Here is a 27,136-nt window from a genome sequence, read left to right on the forward strand (position 1 = left end):
TATCATGTACGTTGGTCTTTTGCCTGCATTCATGTCTGTGTGAAGGTGCCAATCTTGGAGCTACAGACAATTGCGAGCCGCTATGTGGATGCTGGGATTTGAACCAGGATCCTCTAGAAGAGCAGTAAGTACCCTCAACCACTGAGCCATCTCTCCAGCCCCTACGGTGCAAACATTTGAAGCCTTGGACTCTAAATGGGGACAACCATTTCTGATAACTATCCCCAAGGTGGAGCCCAAGTCGCCATCGTAAGATTTGGGGGGACTCTGGGTTTAGAGTAAAGAGGGCAGGATTCTTTTAAAACATGACCCCTTCCCCCAAAATATTTCTATTCATTTCCCTTCCAATGAATTCCACCCCTCCCAATATTCTATATTTACCCGTTGGCTGAGAATCATGCTTGCTCCTCTTATTCTTAGCTTTTCACCCACACCTCTCCTTCTACCCCATATTGCGGGATTACAGAGCCTCTGCACTGCAGCCACAGACGTGTGGGCTCCTCCGCTTCAGAACAGCTACCATTTGTGTAGCTCTGGGCCAGAGGCTGAATCTTTCTGAACCTTAAGCTTAGCACCTCTAGAAGGAAGAGAGTAATGGCACCTGCTTTATAAGAAGATAAGAAAGGAAGGGGGTATGTTTGGTTGAGGTACAGTAAGGTGTGGGGGAAGGGGGTGCCCCTGGGGATCCATGCTGAGGCATCCCTTCCTCCTGAGGTACCAGCAGAGTTTATTCAGGGCATGGGGAGGGGAGATGAGGGAGTAGAGGCAAGAGAAAGACAGAGAGAGAGAGAGAGAGAGAGAGAGAGAGAGAGAGAGAGAGAGAAAGAGAGAGAGAGAGAGAGAGAGAGAGAGAGAGAGAGAGAGAGACAGAGACATAGAGAGAGAGACAGAGACAGACAGAGATACAGAGAGACAGAGAGAGAGAGACAGAGATACAGAGAGAGAGACAGACAGAGATAGAGAGAGAGAGAGACAGAGACAGAGAGAGAGAGACAGAGATACAGAGAGACAGAGACAGAGAGAGACAGAGACAGAGAGAGACAGAGACAGAGAGAGACAGAGACAGAGAGAGACAGAGAGACAGAGACATAGAGTGACAGAGACAGAGACAGAGAGAGAGACAGAGAGAAGAAGAAGAGGAGGAGGAAGGGGAGGAGGAGGAGGAGGAGAGAGGCAGGCCATGATCACATGGAGAGAGGGAGAAGAGTCAGAGGAGAAGGGACTAAGAGAGTGAGAACCCCTTTTATAGTGAGTCAGGCATACCTGGCTGTTGCCAGGTAACTGTGGGGCGGAGCCTAGACAAAATGTCAAAAGTACCCGTCTCACAAGGCTGTTAGGAAGATTAAGTGAAAGCCAGGTGTGGTGGCTCATGCCTGTAATCCCAACACTAGGGAGAATGAGGCAGGGGGATCACTGAGTTTGAGGCCAGCCTGAAGAGTGAGCCGTAGGCTATGGTATGAGAGACCAAGGTGTCAAGATACCAAAACCAAAAGAAAAACCCGTAACATCAGCAGAGGAATTGGGGAGCTATCCACGTCGGTCCAGTTAGTTTATATCAGCAGCTGGCATAACTATTTTTGAGATTCTCTATTTTCACATCCAAATGGCACACAGTCTTTTCGACTTCTGCTTGTTTATCCTTTCCAATATTCTGTTCATTTTAATATATGACTCACTTTCATACCTGAAATACTAAAAGAATTTTTTAAAAAAAAAATATCTTACGTTCGGGTCTGAAGGTACGCAGTTATAGTGTTGGAACTTGAAGGTTGAGGCAGAAAACTTGAAGTTCAGTACTGACTGGACTTGGAAACAGTGTGTGTGTGTGTGTGTGTGTGTGTGTGTGTGTGTCTGTCTATTGGGCTCACTAAAGGCTCTAGGTATCTGAAATGGGAAAGAGCTACTTCTTCACAGTGAAACCACAGTTGCAAACCCGACGTTGAGGCTACAGTGCTTGTGCAGCGTTTGGCCACACACCCGGTTTTTCTGCTTCGATGAAGAAAGCAGTTCACTGCCTCGCTCTGAGTCACGGCTTACACATCGCCTTACACAGCACACCAGTCCCTGCCAACAGTCCCGGACTGAGTCTGCCTATAGCTGCAGAAGTCACTGATCGCTCCAGACCCTAGACTTTGACTCTCGGCCACTGAAAGAGACTCGCCTCGAAATGTAAAATTCATACCTCGAGAAATTCTTCAGGGAAGGGGTGGATCGTTGGTTTATTGAGTCACGTATTTTAAGGTTCCTGCTTTTGTTCCGTAGAGAAGGTCCTGAGTGGCTGTTTGGGAAACTAATCTGGGGAAAAAAGGAGTGTTGGGAGTGGGGGGAGACAGACAGAGACACAGAGAGAGAGAGAGTGGGGAGAGACAGCCAGCCAGCCAGGCGAAGGAAGGTAATAAGCCAGGAGTACTTTTTGTAAAGTTGTCACCATGAGAGTGATAAGACAATTTACCCAAAACTATTCTCACACTAGGGAGATACTAGTTCTATTGAAGACCGAGGAAATACGTCTACCTTTCAGGAGACTAAAGTCAGCAGACATTAGAAACATGTAGCATGCCTCTGAAGGTTTAGAGAGGTTTGACCTCAAAATGCGAACCCTGTCTGGATCTTACCCTAGCCCTGATACAGACACAGATGCTACAGACTTTGCAAAGATGGCCGAATTTGAAGATGTGAAAATAGAGGGAAAGATGCAGCCCCAATAACGTAAAAGAGCTTCTTTTTAAAAACAAAACAAAGAGTTTTAGAGAATTCCATCATGTCTGGACCCAGCCTTCTCTTTTTGCTGTTATTAAAATTGGAAGATTCCAGGCTTGGTGGCATTTACCTTTGGCCCCAGAACTCAGGAGACAGAAGAAAGCAGAGCTCTATAAATTCAAAGCCAGCTTGGCCTACACAAGGAGTTCCAGGCCAAAAAGGGTAATGCAATAGCTTTTAAAAACTCATATTCTAAAACAAAGGACCAACATATTACCATCTAAGAACAGACCATGATTTCTCCTCATGTCAAACAAGAACTGTTTTGATATAGAAAATCACTTGAGGAAATTTTTTTTTCTTCTGTATTTATACATCTGTATTCCTTATCAATTGCTTAATTTGTGTGAATAAGCCAGGACAAGGAGTATAACGTTCTTCTGTGTGAAGCAAATCTATTTTCAGTGAGATCAGATTAAACGTTTGCCAAAGTTGAAGAGACATTTAGGACTATTCTCGTGAGAATTTGTTGTGTTATAGCCATTATATTTCCTTGGTGACCCATCCCATATGCACCTAAGAAAGTTATTTGGAATCGAAATAAAGCAAAACAAAACAATTTAAGAAAGTAACACTCAACCATCAACTTTCTGTGAAAACAATGTCTTTTTTTCCAAATGCATGGCTATCAAATTCTCCCCAGTTGGAGGCCCCACCTGCTGGCACCTGTACCAATTGCCAGCTGCTTAGAGTGCCCACCTGCCACCTATGGCACCTTGGTCCTGCTTGTTTTTCTTCTTTGATGACAGACGTCCCGGTTTCAAATCCACAAGCAGATTTAAACATCTTGACTAACTAAGAGTTGCCTTCAACTGGGGGTGTCACTATAATCTGAAACCAAAACCCGGGCTTTTCTTACTGTGTCATTTTGCCGTTGTCTGAACTCTGTGCGTAATTCCTTAAACTCGAGTTGGTTAAATTCTGGTAGGTATAGTGCAGAGACAGACCCTTTGTCTTCAAGAAGGGCGTGTGAGCAACCTAAAGCCTTTTCATTTGAGAATATTGGAGGATTGAACGGATAGAACAACAGAGTTGAGTTGAGATTTTTGACTGTTAACAAGGAGTTCCCGTTCGCCATCTTGAAGACAGAGCAAACTGTTTGAACTAAGCATGCTATTGATATAAGGACAGCTGGACTCCCTCCGAGCAATGTTAGCTTAGAGCAACAGCGGTTTGGGAGAAGAGATGAAAACAGAAGCCCCACAGGAAGTCAGTGGTTTCTAGAGAAAATAGCAGTCACAGTGTTATAGTTTAGACCTCCAATGTCTTTCAAAGGGCCATGTGGTAAAGCGCCCCCCTCATCCCACACCCCACCCTTATACACACCATCCACCCACTCACTCCCCACACATACATACCCCATGCTATCGGTAGCTGAGGCATAGTGGTCCCTGGAGCCAGGCTCTCAAAGGTGTTGGTGAGATTCCTCTCTTTCCCTTCTTTCTTTCAGTCATGACTATGAGGTAAATGATTTCCTTTCATGGAAATCTTTCATGGAATGAACCTTCAATACTGTAAGCCATCATAAACCTTCCCTTTCATAAATCATTTCCTCAAGGGTTACTTGCCTATGAACATGGCAGCATCTAGCAACAGAGAAAAGGAATTTGATGAACTCTATAGTAGTTGACTGGGCAGGAACTCAAGCATGTGATAACCTTTCCCTAGCAACCACCCAGCATACTTTGGGGAAAACTTCAGAGAGGTGTGGAAGAGGCCCTTGAAACAGGTTAGAGTTGTAGATAGTCAATGATTGAATCATCAAGACTCTCAGAAAGTGAATAAATGTTTATGATCACTGAAGATGGTAATATAAATCTACTTGCGTGCTCTCGAAACATGTAAGCATGAGAGTGCTGGGCATGGTGACACGGATGTGTAATCCCAGCAGGCTGGAGGGAGAAGTCAGAGGATCAGAAGCTCCAGGTCAGACTTGTTACATCCCTAGTTCGAGGCCACCCTGGACTACATGAGACTCTATTCGTAAAATACAATAAAGTAAGACAAAATAAAATAACTAAACACAGTACAGTAGCTAAAAAGAAATACTCAAAAAGAGGAAACTACTGTGTTGGAGTAGAAGAGTTATGGGTGACTTTATTTAACCTTTTTTTAGGAATTCATGTTATGATTAAATACTTTTTAAAAGCGTTTACCAGAAAGGAGGCAAAGGGAAAAGATGTAATCAATAATACATCATAGTCTATAAGAAAAGTAAAGGGGCTGGAGAGATGGCTCAGCGGTTAAGAGCTCCGACTGCTCTTCCAGAGGTCCTGAGTTCAATTCCCAGCAACCACATGGTGGCTCACAACCATCTGTAAAGGGATCCGATGCTCTCTTCTGGTGTATCTGAAGACAGCTACAGTGTACTTATATATAATAAATGAATAAACCTTTAAAAAAAAAAGAAAAGTAAAAACGTTTATTAGAACCTCTCTTTCTCTCTCTCCCTTTGGTCTGTTTTTCCTCCTTTCCTAGTCTTTCAGAGTTGACGTTCAACCTTCTTCTATTTCCTCCTGTTGGTTGCCTTTTTTAAGCAAAACTGATCACTTCCCCTCAGGCTAAATGATGGTCCAGTTTGAGACTCTTGAATTTTGCTGGCTCTGTGTCTCTCGAGTGAGCCCTTTAGACTTGCCTCCACTAGAAGAGTTAGAAGTATCTGACCACAGAAGGAGATGCCCAGTTTTAAAACGGCAGAAGGCGTGAGTCAGATGCACAAGGAAAGCTAGTATTACCCAGGGATGTCAATCGATGAGAATGAGTCCATTTGATGAGTGCTGGAAACTTCAATGGAAGTTGGAATTGAGTATTTAACAGACTTATGAACAGCACTAACTTTATTTATTCCTGAATATAATTTTAAAGTAGGTTGTTAAGGATTTATGGGAGACTTCAGTATTGTGAAATAAAATGCTTAGCCTTAATAATAAAAAATTTAATACCGGACTTAACCTTATTAAAATAGGACACTTGACCCAAATTCTATATGACTCTGTAGCCGCTACTGTGCTTGTTTACAAAAGGGTGTGGGCAATAAGCAAACAGCTCTTTTAAATTTTTAGTTTTCAAAATGCTGCTTGGTAGCCAAGACTCATGAAGAGCGCCTACCCCACGCATACTTTGGCAAAGGATTCAGAGGCTCTGTGGAAAGGTCCTGGTCTACCTCACCTCCCTTTTCATTTTCTGTTTAACAAACCACTTATATAAAGAGACGGGGGCCGCCTCTCACTTCGCATGTGATTCGCTTGCCGCTTTTAAATTTTGAATTATATTTAATAACTGAGTTACCGTTAAAAGAAAATTGGTGTCTGGAGCAAACGCATCAGGAGAGATAAGGAGAACTACAAATAGGCCTCCTGCCTTGCGAGTTCCCTTTGGTGTTGGGATATTTGCTCAGTGCATCCCATGCTGTGAAGCCAGGAGTGACCACTTATGTACTGCTGCACTCCCCATCACTCTATGCTATGTTCTTAGAGTCACCAGGTGACTTGTCAACGTAGTTGGCTTTGATCTTTCTCCTTCCTCCATCTCTGCCAGCTTTAAGTTGCCCTCTCTGACTCCAAAAACACATTCAAAATCTCATCGTAAGATCTTGGCTTTCTCTAAACTGTAGCTGGCTGGGTCTTCTTTCTTGATATACTCTAAATCATTGAGGATTGATACTCTCTGACTCGTCCTGTCTTTTGCTTACCAGGCCCCGTATGTTGAACATAAGTTGATTCGAGGAAGACTAGGATGTAGCTAGGCAATGGAGGTGATGCACTCCTCTAATCCTAACATTTTGCAAGCAGAGGCAGGCACGTCTCTGAGTTCGAAGACAGCCTGGTCTACAAAGTGAGTTCCAGGACAGCCAAGGCTTTTATACAGGGGGGAAAAAAGGCTTGAATGAAATGGCAAGTGGCACTTGGAAACTAAATGTAAACATTGTAGAACTAGAAAGTTCCCAAACCAAAAATTGCACGAGTATTTCTGGTAAGATTAAAGATGCGTTGTTTTTCTTGAGAATGTAATGTATCTAGAAAGCAGGTAAAAGGTGCTAATATGATTTATTCTCTGACAACAAAATCCATACAGATTACATGTTTTTTCCTTTTGTCACACTAGCTATCATAGATCCTTCACGTTCTGAAATTTAATGCTAACATTATAATGGAAATATAAACATCCGTATATTTTGTCTGAATGGAGCTGCTAATCATCCCAGAAAATGTTTATTTTCCCCTGTTTCTTTCTTGCTAAATATTATAGTACTTCTCCACAGAAGACAGATTTCTCTGGAGTATTGTAAACTTAGATCTCCGCCTTCCTCAATGCATTTTCCTCAAAGTATTTTTCCACGACTTTTATAGTCATGATGTGCTGGGGTGGAAGGAAGAACGCTAACATTTATTCATTGCTCGCTAAGTGCCAAATACTGTGTCAGGCACTTTTATATTTAGCATCTTGTGGAGAAGCCTTATAGAACACATGCCTGTGCTGTGTAGTAAGGGGCTGAGGCTGAAGAGAACTACCTTCCTCCGTGTCTCACAACAGACAGTAGAGCCCAGGTCTAACACCAAGGCACGCTTCGAATCCTGTAGAATTTCTATTGCATCACACTAAAACCTTTGCGAACACTTGTGCAAGCGGAAAAAGAAGGCCCTGGAGTGTTTTCTACATCCTGCCTGGAAGTAAACAGCATTAAGAAGAAACAAAGCAGGAAGCATAGAGAGACAACCGAGGACTGAAACAATATAACAATGGCTCTACTCACAACAATGCGAGTTATTCAAACACAGACAAACTAGATTTTGACAGATGACATTATGTTACTTTTTGATCACCATAAAGACATTGTCTTTCAAACAACAACAACAACAACAAAAAGGGACTCTATAAAGTGTCTTCCTAAGTCCAGGTGTATGAGAGATAATAGCGAAATATTCAGCATATCTGATGCCTTCCAATCAAACTAGAATTGGAAGATAGGTAATTTTATGAGCGCTAGAAAATAATTCTAATGGTAATTGTCCAAATAGCCCTGGGTATCAGGGTGCCCCTAGAAAAGGGTAACCTACCCCACAACAATTCCCTCTTGGATCCCAGGGGAATACCCATGGATCACAAAGATTATATATACGTCAGGTCAGAACTATAAGCAGCCTGACTACTTATATTGCATAAATATATGCAGTGAATGTCATTTCATACTGTTTGGATGGTTGCCACTGAGGGGATCTCAGGGGAAGAAGCTAACACTTACCAATACAAATCTGCTTTAACTAACCTGCTGGACATCTCAGCTCGGTATTTTATATAAGGTTAAATAGTTTTCAGATGTGCCGAACTCACAACTGATCACTGCTCTACACTTTTGCCCTGTGGGGAGGTATCCATCAGAAGAATGTAGCTTTTATTAACCTCTTCTTTGACCCTGAGCCTAGAGACCATCTACGTATTAAAGCTTCCCTTTTCAGTGCTGCCAGAACACTCAGGCTTGCACGGACAGGTCAGACAACAATGTTTTTGTTTTGTTTTGTTTTTATAGTCATTTTCTTGTTTTTAACAGTTCTGTCCAGGCATGATCACATACCATAAACTGCACACATTTCAAGCGTCCTATTTGATATCATGAAAGTATCAGCAGGATCTTTTTTTTTTTTTTTTTTTTTTGAGATTTTATTTATGTGAGCACACTGTAGTTGTCCTCAGACACACCAGAAGAGGGCATCAGATCTCATTACAGATGCTTGTGAGCCACCACGTGGTTGCTGGGAATTGAACTCAGGACCTCTGGAAGAGCAGTTAGTGCTTTTAACTGCTGAGCCATCTCTCCAGCTCTATGATCATTTTTAAAAGGACAGAGAAGAACACATTTTATAATGACTGTGAGCGTCTTCATGCCCTTTTGTAATCTTTCCTTCCTCTAGACCCAAGGAACTTCTGATTATTTTTTGTCTCCTATAATTGTATAAAAAACGTAATCATATGGGAGCTCGAAAGATACTGCAGTCAGCAAAATGCTTGACTTTAAAGCACGAGGACCTGAGTTCAGTCCCTTGAATTCAAACAAGCAATCAAGCAAGCAATCAAAGAGATGAGTGTGGTGGTGACCAGCTATGGTCCCAACACTGGGGATACAGAGACAATGATGGATCTACAGAACTTGCTGGCCAGCCAGCCTAGTGACCCTAGTGCCTTTTGCGCCAGCAAGAGACCCTGTCTCAAAGAACAAACGAAAACCAAACCAAAACAAACAGAAAAAAAAAAGAAAGAAAAAAGAAAAAGAGAAAAACAAAATAAAAACCCCAGGGAGACAGAGCCTAGGAAATGATATCCAAGGTTGTGTTTTGGCTTCTACATTTGCACATGCAGCCTCTCATACATGTACCTGCATACACACAAACATTTATACACAGACAAAATGTAATCATATAATATTCTTTTCTATTATTGATCATCTATTTATCTATCATCTATTTATCATATCAATCATCTGTATCGATCATCTACCATCGATCCATCTATCTATCGTCTATCTGTCATCTATCTCTTATCTACTTTGTACTTTCCCTTTCTTTCCCCAGCACAATAGATTTGGGATCCATCTACATTGCTTTACTTACTGATAAGTCAATTCTTCTTTTTCTTCTTCTTCTTTTTTTTTAAAGATTTATTCACTTATTATGCATAAGTACATTGTAGCTGTCTTCAGACACACCAGAAGAGGGCATCGGATCTCTTTACAGATGGTTGTGAGCCACCATGTGGTTGCTGGGAATTGAACTCAGGACCTCTGGAAGAGTAGTCGGGTGCTCTTAACCACTGAGCCATCTCTCCAGCCCCTTCTTTTTCTTCTACTTGTTCTTTTCACGTATCTTTCTGTCTATTTTTGCACTTCGCTCTGCTTTCTTTATCCAAATTACTTCCTCCAGGTTTCAATATTCTGATAGTACTCATGGCATAAACTCAGGGATGGGAGAGACTTGTGGTCTCTGACTGCCCTGCACTTTTCCCCCTCTTTGGTTAATAGCATATTTTTTCCTATCCGTTGGCTGTTCTCGTCTTCTTGCACCTTCTACACTACCCCTCGTTTGATGCATCTCTTCTGATTACATGGTGGACATAAGACTCAAGGTTGGCATCAGAGCCACTCTTAGAATTTTCTGAATGGAACTTCTTCCCTTTAGGTCGCAAACTGGCACTAGTCCCCTTTTAGACTATTTTGATAAAATACCTGTGGTTATCAGCTTTAAAGGCTTTTAAAACTTTTTATTTATTCATTTTTTTTTTGCCTTATGGCATTGAATAATTTCATCCATGGGCATTTTGTTCTCTTGTCTTGGACCAGGGGCAACATAGTATGTTATGGATGGACCACAAAGCGAGGGAGGTCTGAGCACATCGTGGCTGTTAGGAAGGAGGGGGCGGAGAGATGGGATATCAATATCTTCTTCAATACTTCGTTCCAGAAGGCCCCACCTCATAAGGGTTTCAACATATTAAAGTACTAAAGGCTGAAACCCGAATCTTTGATCTGTGAGCATTTTCAGGCACTTACTCAGACCGCTGCTGAAACTGTGAGCTCGTGACTCCAGAGTGCCTGTGAAGTTGTAAAGAAGTGGGGTTCGTTCGCTGACCCAGGCCTGTGGTCTCAACTGCTCTGGAGGCTGATGAAGGATAGCAAGTTCAGAAGCAGCCTGGGCAACTTAGGAAGACCTTGCCTCAAAAAAAAAAAAAAGTTGAGAAGTGAGGCTGGAAATATAGCTCAGTGGTAAAGGACTTGTCTAAGGTACGAGGCCTGATGTTTAGTGCCTAGTACTAACATAAGTAAATCAACACCAGGAGAGGCTCGTGAGAACCAGAGCAAATGTGTTCCAAGGCTGACGTCATGGAGTCGGCCGACAACGGGCCGCTCATCCCTAGCTGTTGGAACTTTAATTAAATGAGGGCACTGCATCCACTTTCCTACTTACAAGAGTGGCTAATCTTTTCTTCCTTAGGGAGGGGCTCTCTTTCTGTTATCTGCATGCTTGTCCTTCAGGTAATACATGTTTATTTTTTTCTTGATTTCAGGGGTCTCGCTGATGGCCGTTGACTGAAGCCGGCTGATTTGTTTATCCTCCTGGATACTGGCGTTTCTTTCCTCTGAGGTAGGACCCCAGATGTAAAGAGCTACCCATACCGAATCCATGGGTTGGCTGACCTAGTTCGGAATGAGCCAAGGGTCCTGATGACATTAATCGAGCTGTCTCTGAAGCTGAGACTACCCTTGGCCCAAATCTCCTTCCAGTAAATATTCACGTGGCATATGACAGAACAATTCACGTGGCGTTATGGCGTTGTCTTCTTTAATCCTTTTAACCTGGCAGGTACTTTCATGGCCCAAGTTCACATGTGGGAAAGCTCTTTAGTAATCTATGGACTTGTCCGACTGGCACGATTGGAAGAGGTTGGAGCTGCCCGGATCAGCTGTAATAGATAATTGCTCCAACAGTGCTTCAGGCTAGACCTCTGACCTGCTCAGCTTCAAGTTCGCCGGTCTTTTACGTGACATTTAACGCTCCTGACGTTTGTAGCTTTATTGCTGAAAAAAAGTATATTTGTAGAAAAAATAACCATAATTAAAAATATATGTATTTGTCTGGTTTGATTCTTTTTCTCTTTTTCACCTACTCCCTCAATTTCTTTCCCTGTAATCTCTCTAAATACCAGATACTTTCTCTAGCCTACTCTTCACCCTTCTCATCAACTTTAAATGCTCCTGGATCATCGTGAGCTTGGGCATGAAACTTAGTTTACTGAAAAACAACTTTTTTTTTTTTTTTTTTTATGAATGCTCAAAGATTAGAAGATTTCCAATGAGTCTGTTATGAGAACCCACTGAGACGAATTTCAAGATGACAGACCACAGACCCCTGCTGTTCCTTGCTTTGTCCCATTCTTTAAAAAACAAACAAACAAACAAACAAACAAAAACAAATGAAAAAATGTTAATGTCCATTGATTATTTTCTCCTGGGAAGACTGCCGACCACCTTACCATCCTTCATTTACCGAACAGGGAAAACCAGTGTGCATCCTTTTCAACTATATTTAGTAAAAGAGAGGATTTGGGGATAGAGAGATGACTCAATGGGCAAAGCGCTTGCTCCAAAAAACTTGAGGACCTGAGTTCAGATCCTCAGACCCGGAGGCAGGGGCTTCGAATTCCATCACTTCTGGGTTGGAGACGTGAGGGTCTCGGAGGCTTGCTGGCCAGCCAGTCTTCCCATTCGCTGAGCCTCTGCCTCAAAAAAACTAAGGTCGATGAGCTGGGCTGTAGTGGTATAAGCCTTTAATCACGAGAGGCAGAGGCAGACAGACAGATCTCTGGGCTCAAGGCCAGTGACCCGACAGCCAGGGCTACCCAGAGCAACCTCTGCCTTGGGGTGGGGGATGGGGTGGAGAATGACAAAGGAAGAACCTTGTTTGTCTCTGGCCTCCACAGGGGCAAGCCAGCAAGCTCATATGCAAAAGTATAACACTCAATAAAACAAAAGGGAAAGAATTTGTTAAAGCTGGCATCACTTTTCAGGGGACTCTTAGATAAGTTCTTTTGTTTGAGGTCTCCTGAGGCTCACACTGACCTCAAGCTCAAATTTGAGAATGAGTCGTTGTCCTCTTCGTCGTGCCCCCTCCCCCCCCCCCAGCTGGGCAAGCGCTTTACCACTGAGCTAAATCCCTAACCCTGAGAATGAGTTTCGAATTTCCTTTTTTTTTTTTTTTCTTGCCTCCACTTCCCTGGTATGTTCCACCATGCCCTGAATTTTAAATCTATTTTATTTTCTTAATGGCCCACTTCTGATTTTTGTCTAAATTGAGTATCGTCAGTCTAGGGGAGGGGAGAAGAGAAAGCCGAGAGGACAAGCTATTTGATCTCCCCTTAGTCTTGGTACAGCCTTGCAGCCTCCTAAAAGCCAGGAGCCAAACCTCTCCAAAGCATTTTGTCAGTAACTAAAGACCAATTTCGTTTCTGCCTCATTTTATTCCATGTTCAGTGCCTTTTGACTCTCTCCCCAGTATTTTCATGTATGCCCCAAGGATATTCCTTCTCTGTGGTCAAAGCAGCCTGGCATACATTAGCCTTACTGGAAAGAAAATTATTTTTAATCTCAGAACCTCTCCCAGCTTTCTGTATATAACTGTGCACTGTGACTTTCCGGAAGAGACAAATGTGGCATTTTCCAAGTGGATTTGAACTTGGAATTCTTCCACATCTCTCTCCTTCCCAAGTAGCAGGGAGATTTTTTTTTTTTTTTAAAACCTGCTTAACATATTTAACTGCAGTTTGGAAAACATTCAGAGTTTAAAAAACTATTCTAAGTTTAAAAATATTTTACAAAGCTGGGTATAATGGTGCATACTTTTAATCCCAGAACTTGGGAGGCAGAGGCAGAGGCAGAGTTTGAGGTCAGTCTAGTCTACAGAGTGAATTCTAGGACAGCTAGGGCTACAGACTATAGAGGTCTCCAATAAATTTAAAAAGGAAGGAAGGAAGGAAGGAAGGAAAAAAGGAAGGAAGGAAGGGAAAAAGAGAAAGAAACAAAAACAAAACCAACCAACCAAAAAACCCCAAAGTATAATCCCTAAAAATTTCATACTAAGGGAAAAGGTCAATCAGCATTTACTAGCCTCTGCTCATCTTCCTAGTTTTTCCTCATCTTAAACACCTCAAGCATCCTGCCACCTCCTTCCTCAATCTCATCACCATCGCTGTTTGAGCTTGTTTGTCTCTCCTGATTATGCATTAACCGATTGGTTCCTTAAGTGATCTGCTTGTATATTGCTCATTTCCACTGACAGAGTTCAAGGGCAAAACTACCTTCACCTCTGAGTCTTTAAGGTGGTAGCTGGGCCAAATGATGCAGTTAGCAATGTTTGTTTTTAAATGAAAGAACAAAATAGGTCAACCAAATAATCATCTAGATTCCACAGGTCAGATTTCTTCTATGGTGCTATGGTAGAGAAGATATTGCTTGGGAATTTTGGCTGAGGCAAAATAATATTTGATTTCTAATGGGCTAATTTCAGTCCAGCGATGTGAAGGAAGAATTCCAGATGCCGAAACTCAGGCTGCAATCATGTAGATTCCCTTTTTACTATTTTGAATATTTACTAAGAGAACCCCCCCCCAAAAAAGTATACAATTGCTTTTTAATATAAGGCAAGCATGTGAAAATATTTGGTATAAAAGTAGGTCATGTATAAAAATATTTTTTCTTTAACTTACAAAGAACTCTGAAAATGATGCTAGTTCTTATCATATTATAAAATTGCTTGAGTTAGTTTTTACACATGTAAAAAATTATTAGCTGCTGTTTAAAAGTGCATACTCTTTTTTTTTTTTTTTTCTGGAGCTGGGGACCGAACCCAGGGCCTTGCCTAGCAAGTGCTCTACCACTGAGCTAAATCCCCAACCCCACATACTCGTTTTTAAAGGGAGGCATTGTAAATATGGTCATTCTTACATGGTAAATACGTATTAAAGTGTTTGTAGAGAATAACTATTATTAACTTATAGTTCTGGTAATATTGGAGACACAGGAGAGATCTGGTTGACATGTATGAACCTTGGGAGTTGCAGAAAATACATCCAGCTTTGTCCAACAAAGTAATAGACAGAAGGTAGCAGAAAGTATCTTCAAGGAAAAAGTACAGCAGTCTGAAAAGATACTACTCAGAAGTCCTTAGGAAATAATGAAATTTGAAATTGGACTTAAAATATATTGTACACTTCCTGGTGTTGAGAACGGAAGAGCAAAACATAACAAAAAAACCCCAACCTTCACCCTGGGGGCCTTTTATATGGTTAACTTTTTCTTGGTTAGGGTGTCCACATCCGGGGCCCCATCGTCTTCTTTCAGTTCTCTCAGTATCTCCCTCTGGAACTTAAGTCTGCTTTTACTTTATGCTTCTATCCCCACTTGTGGAAAGAAATGGGCCAGTGTCACTTTAGTTTGTCTACACATCAGCTGTTCCTAACTGGAAAATAAGAAAGCAAAAAGATTTACAGAAACTGGGCCAACCTCTTTGGCTCGCCTCCTTCAAGCAACAGAATCTAACTCACTGCAACAGTATCTCTTTCTGGGTCCTATAACATAGTATTGACCCTCTCACAACACGGTTTTATTCTAACCATTTTAGTTTTTGTTGTTGTTGTTGGTTTTTTTTTTCCCCCACGGAGCATACAGCCAATAGTGTAATAACATTTAAAAACACTGTGGTTGAAATCAAAGTTTCGTGCGTGGGTGACTACGCACTAGCAACGCACAACCAGTCACAGAACAGGAGAAAAGTTGGGGCAACCCACCGAGATATTTCTTTGTGGGTCATTTGACATCAACTCTCGAAAGCACTGTGCACTTTGGCAGGCATCCTGTGTACAGTAGCGCCTGGAATACTTCAGAGTTTTACAGTTGCGAGGGGGACAGTGAGGGATTGACTTATTGTGATCGGTTCCTCACCAATCGTGGTGGACAGGCACAGTGCAGCGTTCTGTCCACCGACAGGGTCTCCCTGCTCTCCCGATGAGTTTGAAGCGAGGCTTTGGGCGCGAGTTCCCTGGGAATACCCCCGCCCCGCCCAGACCACGCCCCGGCCATAAGCCCCACCCCAAGCAAGGCCCCGCCCCGCCCTGTCGCCGCCGCCGGCAGGGGTCGCGCTGCCCCAGGCGAGCCGTGCAGGCGGGGGTGGGGAAGCTCCCGCAGCCGGTCGCTTTTTCTCCGCCGCCGCTGGTTGGATCGTTTCAATAAAAGTCTTTTTTTTTTTCCTTTTCTTTTTTTTCCCTCCCCGCTCTCGCTCGCTCCGGGGAACAGGCGGAGGCGTCAAGCCGCAGCCTCCGAGCGAGAGAAAGCAACGCGCACGCAGACGAACGAGAGCGGCAGCTGCGGTCTCCCCAGCGCCCTGCGGTCCAGCAGCCCGCACCCCGCCGCCTCGCTCCTCCCCGGCTCCGCTGCCCGGAGTACTGGGCCGTCCGCGAGGCTCCGCGGCCCGGGAGCCATGTTGAGCGGGGGGCTCGGCCACGCGTGAGGCGGCCGGCGGCCCTCGCGGAGCGGAAGGCGCGAGAGGGGGAGGCCTGAGCCTGAGGCGCCTCGGCGCGTCCGCCGCCACCGGACCTGCATCCGCTCGTTCTGCGCGCCCGCCTGCCCGTCCGCCCGGAGCCCGCGATCTCCGCACTTGCTGGTGAGTTGGCGGCCGGGCTGGGCAGGGATCGCGACGCCTGTCAGCGGGCGGCTCGGGTGGGGACCGTGTCGGTCGAATGTCCACGCGCGACGTGGGCTGCGGGAGTGCCGAGCTGGTTGGGGGATCTGGGGGGAGGGGCTCCCGTCGCCTTCGCGGGAGTTCGCGGCGGATCGGGGCTCCCTGGGAGGCTGGTGGCCCCGCGGGGCGGCGGGAGGGGAAGAGGCGGAAAGTCCCCCCGAGACACAAAGGTCCCCGGGGTCCGGGTGGAGGCGCGGGCGGCGGGAGTGGGCGAGGACGCGGCGCTGCGGGCTCCTTGGAGACGCGGGAGGCTGCGCGCGGGTGGGTGGGCAACTCCGCGGGGGAGGAGCCCTCGCGTGGGGGATCGGGTCGACACAAAGCTCCGGGCAGCCCTCTTGCTGGCGGGTCACACCCCTGAGTGTCGCTCCAACCGGAGGCGGAGGGACTGTGGGAAACCCAAAGAACCCGGGAAGAGGGGGGTGGGGGTGGGTTCCACCGTTGTCTCAGCCGCAGTTGCTTTGCTCCGTGTTTATGTTCGGTGCTTCTGTTCCCCATCTCAGCTGGGTGGCCCCAGTTTTCTCCCCCACAACACCCCCGCACTGCCACATCGCCTTCCCCTGTGGTTCCCCACTCATTCTCTCCCCTACTTTTCACCCACTCCTTCTGGGGTAAGCGGTATTTTGCCTTCAGCTAGGGGAACGTTTGCTAATGACAGGATGCCTGACTTGTTCTGACCCTGAACTGCCTTGAACTCTTCTCTCTTTTCCTCCCACCCTTTCCTTTCTGGGATCTTCTGTGTCACGTGGCCATTAACAATTAGCTTTTCTTCTTCAAAAATGGCAAAAGCATTTAGCTGAAATCTGTGGCGCCTTTCCCTTCTGTGAATGTGGCCATCGAAGACGCGTCAGTGGCCCTGCTTTATCGCCTCCTAAGTCAAATTGATTCTTAAGACACAAGTCTGAAAATTTTGTTTTGAATCTTGGCCATTCCTTTGGCCAGCAAAGTGTATTTCTGATAGCGGACCCCCTGTCACTTAACAGGATATGCTTGACTTAAAGGGAGACAATTTTTGCCTCCCAACTTTTACTGTTTCTTTTTTTCTGATCCTTTGTTGGACTTCTTTTTTTAACAGTATTTGTGCAAGAGTATCAAACTCATAGATTTGAGTGACTGTTCGAGATTGACTTTGTTAACCACCAAACAGAAGAAGACCTCTGATAAGTCGAATTGACTCAAACCTTTGAATCTAGAAATATGTGTAAACTGAATTTTATGAGAAAAAAAATTTGCTAGTGGTAATGTAATAGGTTTTATTTTGTTCTTTTGTGAGTGTGAGGAGTTGGCTTATGTATTAAATGTAATGTCACCTGATTGATGAAGTCATTTCAGTTTTTGTTGTTCTGACATCTGCATAATTCCATAAACAAGTGGGTTCAGACAAAAGAAAACAACATGACTAAGGACGTCTTTAATTTTAATTTTTTATTTTTAATGTTATGAGAGCGAATACAGGAATGTGGAGTGCTGCTCTTTTATCTGGCAAGCCATCTCATAGGCCAGAAGCATTAACTGTTTGAATGCTGCGCTTCAAAGAAATATTGCTGACTCTTTGATTTGAAGCTGCTTTAAAATTCCAACGCAAGTGCCAGCAAGATGGCTCAGTTGGTAAGGCTGCTCGTCTCAGGGCCTGAATTCAACCCCAGGAACACATGCAAAGATGGAAGGCAAGAACACCACAAAGTTATCCACGATTTCCACATGCATACACCACACACATTTCATCATCATCATCATCATCATCATCATCATCATCATCATCATCACGCTCGCTGAGTAATAAATAATAACAACAAAAATACCTATTTTAAAATTCTTATGCAAGCATAGGAGTTTCAACTATTTTTACAATGGAAGTGAAAATATAAATAGGAAGAAAGTAAGAGTAAAATCCATTTATTGTAGGTGCAGTAATGTTAGTGTGGCTGTAAGGACATTCACGTCTAACAGCATGCTGTCTTTCAAGTATCGACACTAAAATTTTAGGCATTTCAGCTACAGTCTGCATTTTTCAACTTCCTCTCTCCCTGTCAGTGTTTAGAGACCTTTGTGAAATTAGCAGGTCACGTTATTAATTGATGCTTAATATACTTATCAAAACCTGTGTACCTTTCTTTTCACACCTCTTAGTACCTACTTAGATAATAAAAATTTGTGACACCAAGAAAATGTATGCCCAACCAGTGTTTATGAATTGTGGGTTGTTCATTTTTTTACCTCTATTTTTCTAAATCTTCACATTACTTTTACAGCCAGGAAAAATGTAGAATTAAAGTCTTGTTAATATCATATTTTTTATATTCCTAAAATAGGGTTTTGTCAAATATGTATTCCCATCTTCGGATTCAGGCCTAAGGAAGTAACTTTTGGTGTTAACTGTGTGACATAGTGTAACCTGCCCTATACGAGTTGGATATCAAAAGAACAAAAGAGATAAGTGCACAGTAAGGAAAGATGAAATTAGAGGACTTAATTTAGTATGTTAGCTTTAATGTCATTGGTTCTACAAAAACTAGAAGACAGAAAATCTTTTGTCCTGTTCTGTTGCTTAGAGCCGTGTTGACTAGAAGCTGTGTTGGCTGCAGGGATTTGAAGGTCCGTTTCGATACATTTAGTTTTCAGATACTATGTAACCCTACCATTGTGATGGGAAGGTGCGGGGTATAAGATCATTTGCTTGGCTCTGACAAGGCCTGTTTTCAACCCTCAACTTCCAGCAAAACTGTTTCCTTTTCCTTCCATGATGAAATGGGGCTGCGAACTGAAAAGCAGTGGGATACCTTATTGTGAACAGTACAGAAAAGGATGGTGGCAACAGAGGAAGCTATTCACAAAGAGAAGACCATGGTGTCTTCTAATATTAAAAAGCTGTCTGAACACTGCATTGCTTTGCCTGTTTCCTTTGTTATTGTCTCATAGTCTTGGATACTACAAGAGATCACAGTCAGTATCTTTATTGTTGTTCTTTAGTCTTTGAATAATTATAACTTCATGTTCTGACATTCTTCTACATGGTTTTTTTTTTTTTTTTTTAGCTTCCAGAGTAGATAATTACTGAATAAATATATTTCTCTGTTGGCAGGAAAAAGCCATTATATGTTGAACTCTACTTATAGAAATAGGCTCTAGGTTCTTTTAGAAATGATCTCTCCTTTTTGTGCATGCAAAGGAAGAGTAATTTTGAATTATTTTGAATTTAAAGGTTATTTTGGCTCAAGCTTTTTAATAATGTATTTGACACATCTTTTTATAAAAAGGATGATGACATTTTTAATTTTTAGGGTTGATGTAATGGTATTTAAAATGTGCATTCCATAGCACTTGTGAATGCTAGAAGATTCATCCCATAGGTCACTAGCGGATTCAACTTGTGATGTTGCCAGTTTCTTTGAACTCTTTGGAGAGAGGACTGATTTGACTGTCCTCAAATGGATTCTTCTTGTCTTTGGTGGGCTTGTTGTCCTTTTGCTCACAGTATAATCACTCGGTGTTTAATTTTGTGCGCATATGCACATGTGCGCATGTGTGTTTACATGTGTGTTTACTTTTGATGTCTGCAAAATATTGACCTGGAAAAAGGAATTGTGAAAAGCCTGAAAAAACTGTTTTGGGGCATAACTTTCTCATTCTGCCATGTTTTGCTTCTCTCTGCTGGCCAACTTGGAAAATCAATAAACCACATCTAGCAGTAAATCTAATGTTTTGTGGCCTACAGTAACATACCACCCCAAACACTTGTTTTTGGGAAGCTGATTTTTAGATCAGATCCACAGTGTGTCAGGATAGCTTGCCTAGCAGATGGCACAGTTAACATTTAATGACTTTGTTTTCTCATAGTTCATATTGTATACTGATTGATTGCATGGCCTCCAAATTCATGTGTGGAGACCCATAACCGACTGGTTAAATGGTTTGGTGATAGGCTTGGGGGAGCTAATGTAGATTTAGTGAAAATTTTCTATAAAAAATCTTCAAAGATAATTTTTGAGAAACCTCATCTTAGACCACTTCATCTTCCATAACAAAGCACCACCTACTGGGTGGCTTTTTAAAACAGTGTTTTCTCCTCACTTTGCTGGATTCCTGAAGTCTGAGGTCATAGTGCCAACTTGGTTAAATTTTGGTGAGGGCTCTCTTTGTTTGTAGATGCTTGTCTTAACTGTGGTTTTCTGGCTTTTTGTTTGTCGCCTGCAGGTGGAGAGGAAGGATGAGAGAGAAAAGGGGGGGGGGTTGGAGGGAGAGAGAGAGGAAGAGAACAAGGGAGAGAGGTTTTTCTTCTTATAAGGGCGTAACTACCATTATAAAGGCCTGCCCTCTGGACCTTGCTTAAATCTAACTAGATACCCCAGATCACCTCTAGGAGCCATTGTACTGGTAGGTGAGAGTCTTAACCCATGAATCTGAAGCCACTCAGACGTTCAGTATATAACGCAAACTGTGAGCTCCTTAGTTGTGTCTGGTGCTGCACCAGACACTAGTGTTTGGTTAAATCCTCACAGGAAACCTATTGTAGTGGGTAAACCTTTTTTTTTTTTTTCCTAATAAGGAAGCGAAGGCCTTGGGTTAAGTAATTTTCCCCAGGGTCCTACCACTATAGTGACCCAAGATCCAGTTTAAGCATTCAAAAATGCTGTGCTCATAGTGTCTCTACCAGGATGGAATGCTGAACAGCTTGCTAGCTAACACAGAGGCAGTGGTAAGTCAGAGAAGAAGGCACAGGCAGTGTGTGTACAGATTGTTCCACAGCCCTCCCCACTCTGGTATCTTTTGTGGATGTTTTAAATGCATTTGCTTTCTTTTCAAAATGTCTATGTTCATTTACATTGACTTTACAGGTATTGGAATTCTTGAATTTATATCATTTAACTATAGTGCTTTCATTATTTGAGCATAGGCCATCTGTTTTGGCCAGCTTTATACTCCTGTCACAGAATACCTGAGGAAAAGAAAATCACCCTACAGGGGGAGGCAGTTATTTTGACACTTGTTTCAGAGGTTTCAGTCTGAGGTTATTTGGCTCCATGGTTTCTGGGCCCGTGGTCAGGCAGAACATCATGAGGAGCACACATGCAGTAGAGCAAAGCAGGTAATCTCCTGTTGTCAGGCGAGTGAAGGGAGACAGAAGGAGGGGCCTGGGATAGAGTATATCCTTCATGTTTATGTCTTCCAGGACCTGCCTCCTTACCTAGTCATTCCTCCTGAAGTTTCACTGCCTCCCAATCACTCTCTAGGTTATTAATTTATAAATACCTTATCTGTTTGCGAGATCAACACCTTCATGGTCCAGTCATCTTCCAGACAGGTCCACTGTCTGAACACTGTTGCATTGAGAACTGCTTTTAACCCTTGAGGTCCTGGGAATATTTAGGAGACAATCCATAGAACCATCAAAGTGAAAACTTCAACAAACACACACGCTACCTATTGTTTTTTATCTTGTATAGCTTACTGTAAGCAAGGTAGAAACTTTGCATATTTTTAATCAGATATCCACTGAGAATAGAACTATAATATTTTTCCTGTTGAAAATTGATCTTTAGGATAGAAAAACCTATGAATTACTATTGTTAACGTACATTTCTTACTTAATGTAAAGAATAGAAAATGTTGTTTCCTGAAAGGTGTTCCATTAAGGTGAAAAGGAAATTTCCCCCCAGAAAGGCTAATAATAAGAATCATTTAACTAGTCATATTGGTACTTACCTGCAGTCCCGGTACTGAGGAGGGGAGGCAGGAGGATTATAAGGAACTTTAAAGCCATTGTAAGCTATACATTGAAATTCTGTCTCAAAAAAAAAAATTAAAAAAGACAAGGCTTTGTGCTTGGAAGTGTGTGTGAGGGAGTTGGGGGGGTATATGTGTGAGCATGCTCACATGCATGCCTAGAGGTCAGAGGTCAATATGGGGTGTGCCGCTGTTCTCTACTTTATTATGGTTTTTCTTCTTTCCTCTTTTTCTTTCTCTGTTTCAAAGATTCTCTCATTGAACCTGAGGTAATTTTTTCACCAAGGCTGGCCAGGCAGTAGGCTGAGTCCCCTGCCTGTCTGCCTCTCCAGCACAGACTGTAGACAAGGGCACCGTGTACAGCTCTTCACATGGGTTCTAGAAACCTGAACTCAGGGCCACGTGCCTAGGGAAGCCTTTTGTGACAGATCTTTCTCTCTAGCCCTCTCTTTTCATAACGTGTTTTTTTTTTCCTTTTATGTACTTGTTATTATATGTTCAAGAATTTTCAGTTTTATAAGTGTAAATAATGAAGAAAATATTCGAAAGTATCTTTTCCCTGTATCCTAGATTATGTGGTCATTTTGTTTTTCTTGAAGCATATATCTAATGTTGCACTGTTTTTAGCACACATTAATATTATACTCATTAATAAAAGCAAAGGTTGATTAGATATTTGTGAGAAATTACCAACCAGCAAATGAAACTGAGACAGTTCTTTTTAAATAATGTGTGGTTTGTTTTTTTTTCCTGTTTATTTTTTTTTAAAGGATAGGGAAAATGGCAGTGTATATTAGAGCTGGCTTTCAACGGTGAGGAAACGTGGGTGTTGATATTATAATGCTGGGAGACTTGGAGAGAATTTCTCAGTTTTGAGGCCAAAATGCCAGTTCCTCTGACATCTTCCTTATTCTGGTCTGACAGGGTTGTGGTGATTACATTATTTGGAACATTTATGTCTACTGTAGTGCTGACTTCGTTCTGCTGTAGGGAATGTTTAAGTCTCTCCTTTGACTTCCTGCTCTGTTTTCCTTTTCCATGATCTCATCCGCACACCCAGTATACATTGTTCTCTTCAGTGGACTGGGAGCACTGGGGAACACCACACTGATATATTGTTCAGTTCAGTGGACTAGGGGGTGGGGAGACTGGGGAACACCACACTGATACATTGTTCACTTCAGTGGCCTGGGAGCACTGGGGAACACCACACTGATACATTGTTCAGTTCAGTGGCCTGGGAGCACTGGGAAACACCACACTGATAATTCATTGTTCAGTTCAGTGGACTGGGGGGAGGGGAAACAGGTCACTGAGGTTGTAAAGTACCATCAGAGTTGCTGGCCTGGAAACAATAGAGTAATTTCAGGTTTTGAATATTGGAGAATACCGTGTTGGCAGTGTTTGTGTGAGAGTAATCTAGAAACCGGTTATAGGCCAACTTAGAGGGGTAGTAATTTGGCATTTTGAGACTTTAATTACATGTGAGCTGTACTGACTTGTTAGAGAAAATGAAGAGAAAAGGCTTGTGGCCCTCAAAAATGGTTGTCTTTTAGACAAACTAAAAATAACGAAACTTGCATATTTCTACATAAAATACTTAGTTCTAAAGATCTAAAAACAGTAGTCAGTACTAGTAATTTTGTTTAACTGAACAACTTTGATTTTTGATGAAGTCTAGTTTTTTAGGTGTGTATACAATGCCAGACTTGAATGCACGACATACAGAGTTGTGTCAAAGGATTGAACGGGGCTTTAATATTGTTCCTGCAACAAATATATTTGTTTTCCAGTATAATTAAATTTTAAAAAAAGTTTCACTTTTAAAATTAAGGACTGTTAAAGCTGAATCTTAAGTTACACCTGCTTTGGTGTAGGTTTGTTGTAATTAATACATTTATTTTACAAACCAGTGGTTATGGTCTGGCAACATCATGTTTAAACATGTAACATTTAAAAATGAACTTTCCCAGTTTATGAGATTTAGAGCTTTTCAAATATCTCAACTTATTGTATAGCCTTGATTCGTTAACTTTTCTGTCATTTTTTAGGTCAAAATTATTACATGTATTACTTCAGAAATAATGGAGTGAGAACTGTATTTGGTAATATAATAGATCTGATCTGTTCAGGTTGATCAGTGATTTATAAGGACAAAGATCAAAATAGTATGGGATTTTTAAATTATTCATACCTCTTGGGTTTTTCTAAAATGTTTCACTGCTCTTGCCCAGTGTGAAAATTACTCAGTGTGCGTGAGTGTGTGTGAGTGTGTGTGTGTGTGTGTGTGTGTGTGTGTGTGTGTGTGTGTGTGAAGGAATGCAGGATTAAGTCGTCTAGGATAATCATTGTTGTTTCTCTTCCTCCCCTCTCCTCTCCCTCCCTCCTTCCCTGTGTGAGTCCGTCCGTCCATCCTTCCTTCCTTCCTTCCTTCTTTCCTTCCTTCCTTCAAGACAAGGTTTCTCTTTATAGCCTTGGCTCTCCTAGAACTCTGCAGACCAGGCTGTCCTCAGATTCACAGAGACCCACCTGCCTCTGCCTCCCAAGTGCTGGGATTAACACTGTGCACCACCATGCCAGGATCATTGCTGCTTCATATTCAGCAGTCCAGGAACAAAGAGGGCATTAACCTTGTGCAAGCACATTTCGGAATAAGTGTTTCTGTAGGGCCAGGCAAATTTCCTTGCAATTGATTCCCTTTCCTTAGCCTTGTGGGTTTCCCCTTGTTTGGCATCTAAACATTTGAGACAGTGTTTATTCTTGCTAATGACCCCTGTATGCCACTCTCAAGGCCTTAAAAACAAAATAGAATAATTAGTCATGAAACTAATTTAAAGACAAATTGACCTTTCCTTTTATTCCTTGTCATGAAATCTGCTTAGATGCATGCTGTTATGGTATTCCTCTTAATTATCTTTTGTTCTAGGCCAGCGGATTTAACTTGAACCTCAAAAATATTCTTGTTGATTAGAAGCAAAAAGTAGTGTGTGTGTGTGTGTGTGTGTGTGTGTGTGTGTGTGTGTGTGTGTGTGTGTCTGCCTGCCTGCCTTCCTCCCTCCCTCCCTGCCTGGCTATATCTGTGTATGAGGGTAGTCTCCATCTCTCTTCCAGAACAACTGAATCAAAATACCTGGCTTGAATTTCTAGTGTTCTATGTAATTCTTGGTGAGTCTTGAATTTTAACATCCTATTAAGAGAAAAAGCTACTACTAATAATACAAATTGAATTTAGAATAAAGACAAAATGATTTAAACTACATCTTTCAGTCTTTCATTAACTCAGAACCTTCCAGTTTTGCCAGCTTTCGGTGAAAGAGTTAGGAGCCTTGCTTATGTGTGGAGCTGTTTTGTTCTATTTTCATTCTTTTGACGTCACATAGTGGACCCTCCTGCTCTTACCAGGTCTTCCTGTGGCTGTCTATATGGTCTTAATTACTATGCTTCTGAAAATTAATTTTGAAATGCACAATAGTGTAGAAACTAGACAGTCTGAATCCCCCAGTGCTCTTCAACTTCAGATAGTCCCAGTTGTCTTCCTTTTCACAAATACTTTTGTATTTTTAAGATAACTTCTGTAACGTAACATTTTTGTTTGGTAGCAGATAATTCTTAAGGCTGCGATTTTTAGTTTTTACATTGATCTGTCAAAAGAGGTTTAGCTGTTTCTTAGTGTTTGATAAATGCTTCCATTTCATATTTCATTTGTTTCCTCCCCCCACCCCCCATTTATTTTAGGGCATCTAGATATCCAGAAGTGGCCATCTCAAATGGAAGCTTAGTCTTTTTCTGGTATTGCCTACTGTACCACTATCACCAGTGACAACCCATGTTAGTGACACTGGTTGTTACAGCCCTTCTTGATTAGATTGAGAAATAGGAGAGCATTAGTAAAGACACACCCAGGGGTGTGTCTGAGTGTTTGCAGAGAGGGTTAGATAATGAAGGCTGTGACCTAAGGAATGGGTTTAATCCATTTAGATTGATTTAGGCTATTGGGCCATAGTGGACCTATGGTAAGTCATGCCTAGTTGGAAGAAGTAGGCCACTGGGGGCATAATTCTGGGTGCTATGATTTGCCCTGACCACTTCCTGTTACGTGTGCACTCTGCTTCTGGTCTGCCTTGGTGTGAGCTGCTCCATTACACCCTTCCGGTTGTGATCTAAATAAACTTCTGAAACCACAAATTTAACTCTTTACCCTCTGAAGCTGTCTATGTCAAGTATTCTGTCACAGTGATACAAAAATCCAGCCTATGAATAGATACAGTGATTTTTGTTGTGGCTTATCGAGTAGAGCACATGCCATGGAAGTGTGAGGACCTGAATGCAAGTCCTCAGACGCCCTGTGAAGCCTGGCACTGTAGCTTGCTTCTGCGATCTCATTATGACTGTGGTGAAGTAGGAGCTGCAAACAGGAGTCCCAGGAAGCTTGCAGGCAGCTGGTCTGATGTCTGCTTCTTCTCTGTGTCACACAGGGAAAATGTGACTCCTGGGGTCCTCTGACTTCCACACATGTCCCATGGCACCACACCATGCATCCAGGAACCCATACAAACACATCACATACAATCGCTTTCATACATTGGCTTACAGTCAGGTATCCTTTGTATGAGGTGCAGGGATGTTGGATTTTTTTCTTCTTCAATCCTGGAACTCTTTAAAAAAAAAAAAAAAAAACTTACATTTTGTTTCAAACTGACATGTGCCCATGTGGATTCCTGGGGCTCTGAAATCAGCCAGGCTAGGCTGCTGGGAAACTCCAGGTCAGGGTGAGACTCTGTCTTGGATGGATGGATGGATGGATAGATGGATGGATGGATGTCTAGGCTTGTTGGCAAACTGCAGGCCAGCAAGAGATTTGGCCTCAACAATAAACAAACAGATGGTGGATGGCAGCCTGATAAACCGTACCCAAGGTTGCCCTCCATGGGCCATCACTCTAGTATGTATATGTGCACTCACATGCATGTATATCAGCACACACATAAGACAGTGTTGTTCTTCCACACAGCTCTTGACTACAGTGGGTATGAAGAAGGTACCTTGTGAGGGTATTGAAGATGAAGTCAAAGAGAGACAAGAGAGACATACCCCAGTGTATTAGTTATTGTTGCTGCTGTGATGAAGTACCAGGACCAAGGCAGTATACAGAAGGACGACTTTATTTGGGCTCATGTTTCCAGAAAGAGAGTCCATAATGGTAGGGGGACACATGGTGGAGGCCACACGAGGAAGGCGCGAGATTACACCTTCAGTCACATGCAGAAAGCAGAGAGCAAACTAGAAGTAGGGTCAAAACGACGAACTGTGAAGCCCATCTCCTCTGCAAGGCTATACTTCATAAAGGCTCCATAACCTCCCTGAACAGTACCGTC

At 42.6% G+C, this 27,136-nt stretch overlaps 1 protein-coding gene and 1 long non-coding RNA gene across 2 annotated transcripts in view; one reads left to right on the forward strand and one right to left on the reverse strand.

Moving 5' to 3' along the window:
• LOC116889979 overlaps positions 1-490 on the reverse strand; it is a 14,705-nt gene extending 14,215 nt beyond the window's left edge. Inside the window, exon 1 of the long non-coding RNA XR_004386519.1 lies at positions 382-490. This is a non-coding gene — a long non-coding RNA (uncharacterized LOC116889979). The remainder of the gene's footprint in view (positions 1-381) is intronic.
• Positions 491-15,895: 15,405 nt separating this feature from the next.
• Cdk17 (cyclin dependent kinase 17) overlaps positions 15,896-27,136 on the forward strand; it is a 76,419-nt gene continuing 65,178 nt past the window's right edge. The window contains exon 1 of the mRNA XM_032911475.1: positions 15,896-15,962. The gene's annotated coding sequence lies outside the window, so the exon portion shown is untranslated. The remainder of the gene's footprint in view (positions 15,963-27,136) is intronic.

Source organism: Rattus rattus, chromosome 1, assembly GCF_011064425.1.
Source record: "Rattus rattus isolate New Zealand chromosome 1, Rrattus_CSIRO_v1, whole genome shotgun sequence".
NCBI lineage: Eukaryota > Metazoa > Chordata > Mammalia > Rodentia > Muridae > Rattus > Rattus rattus.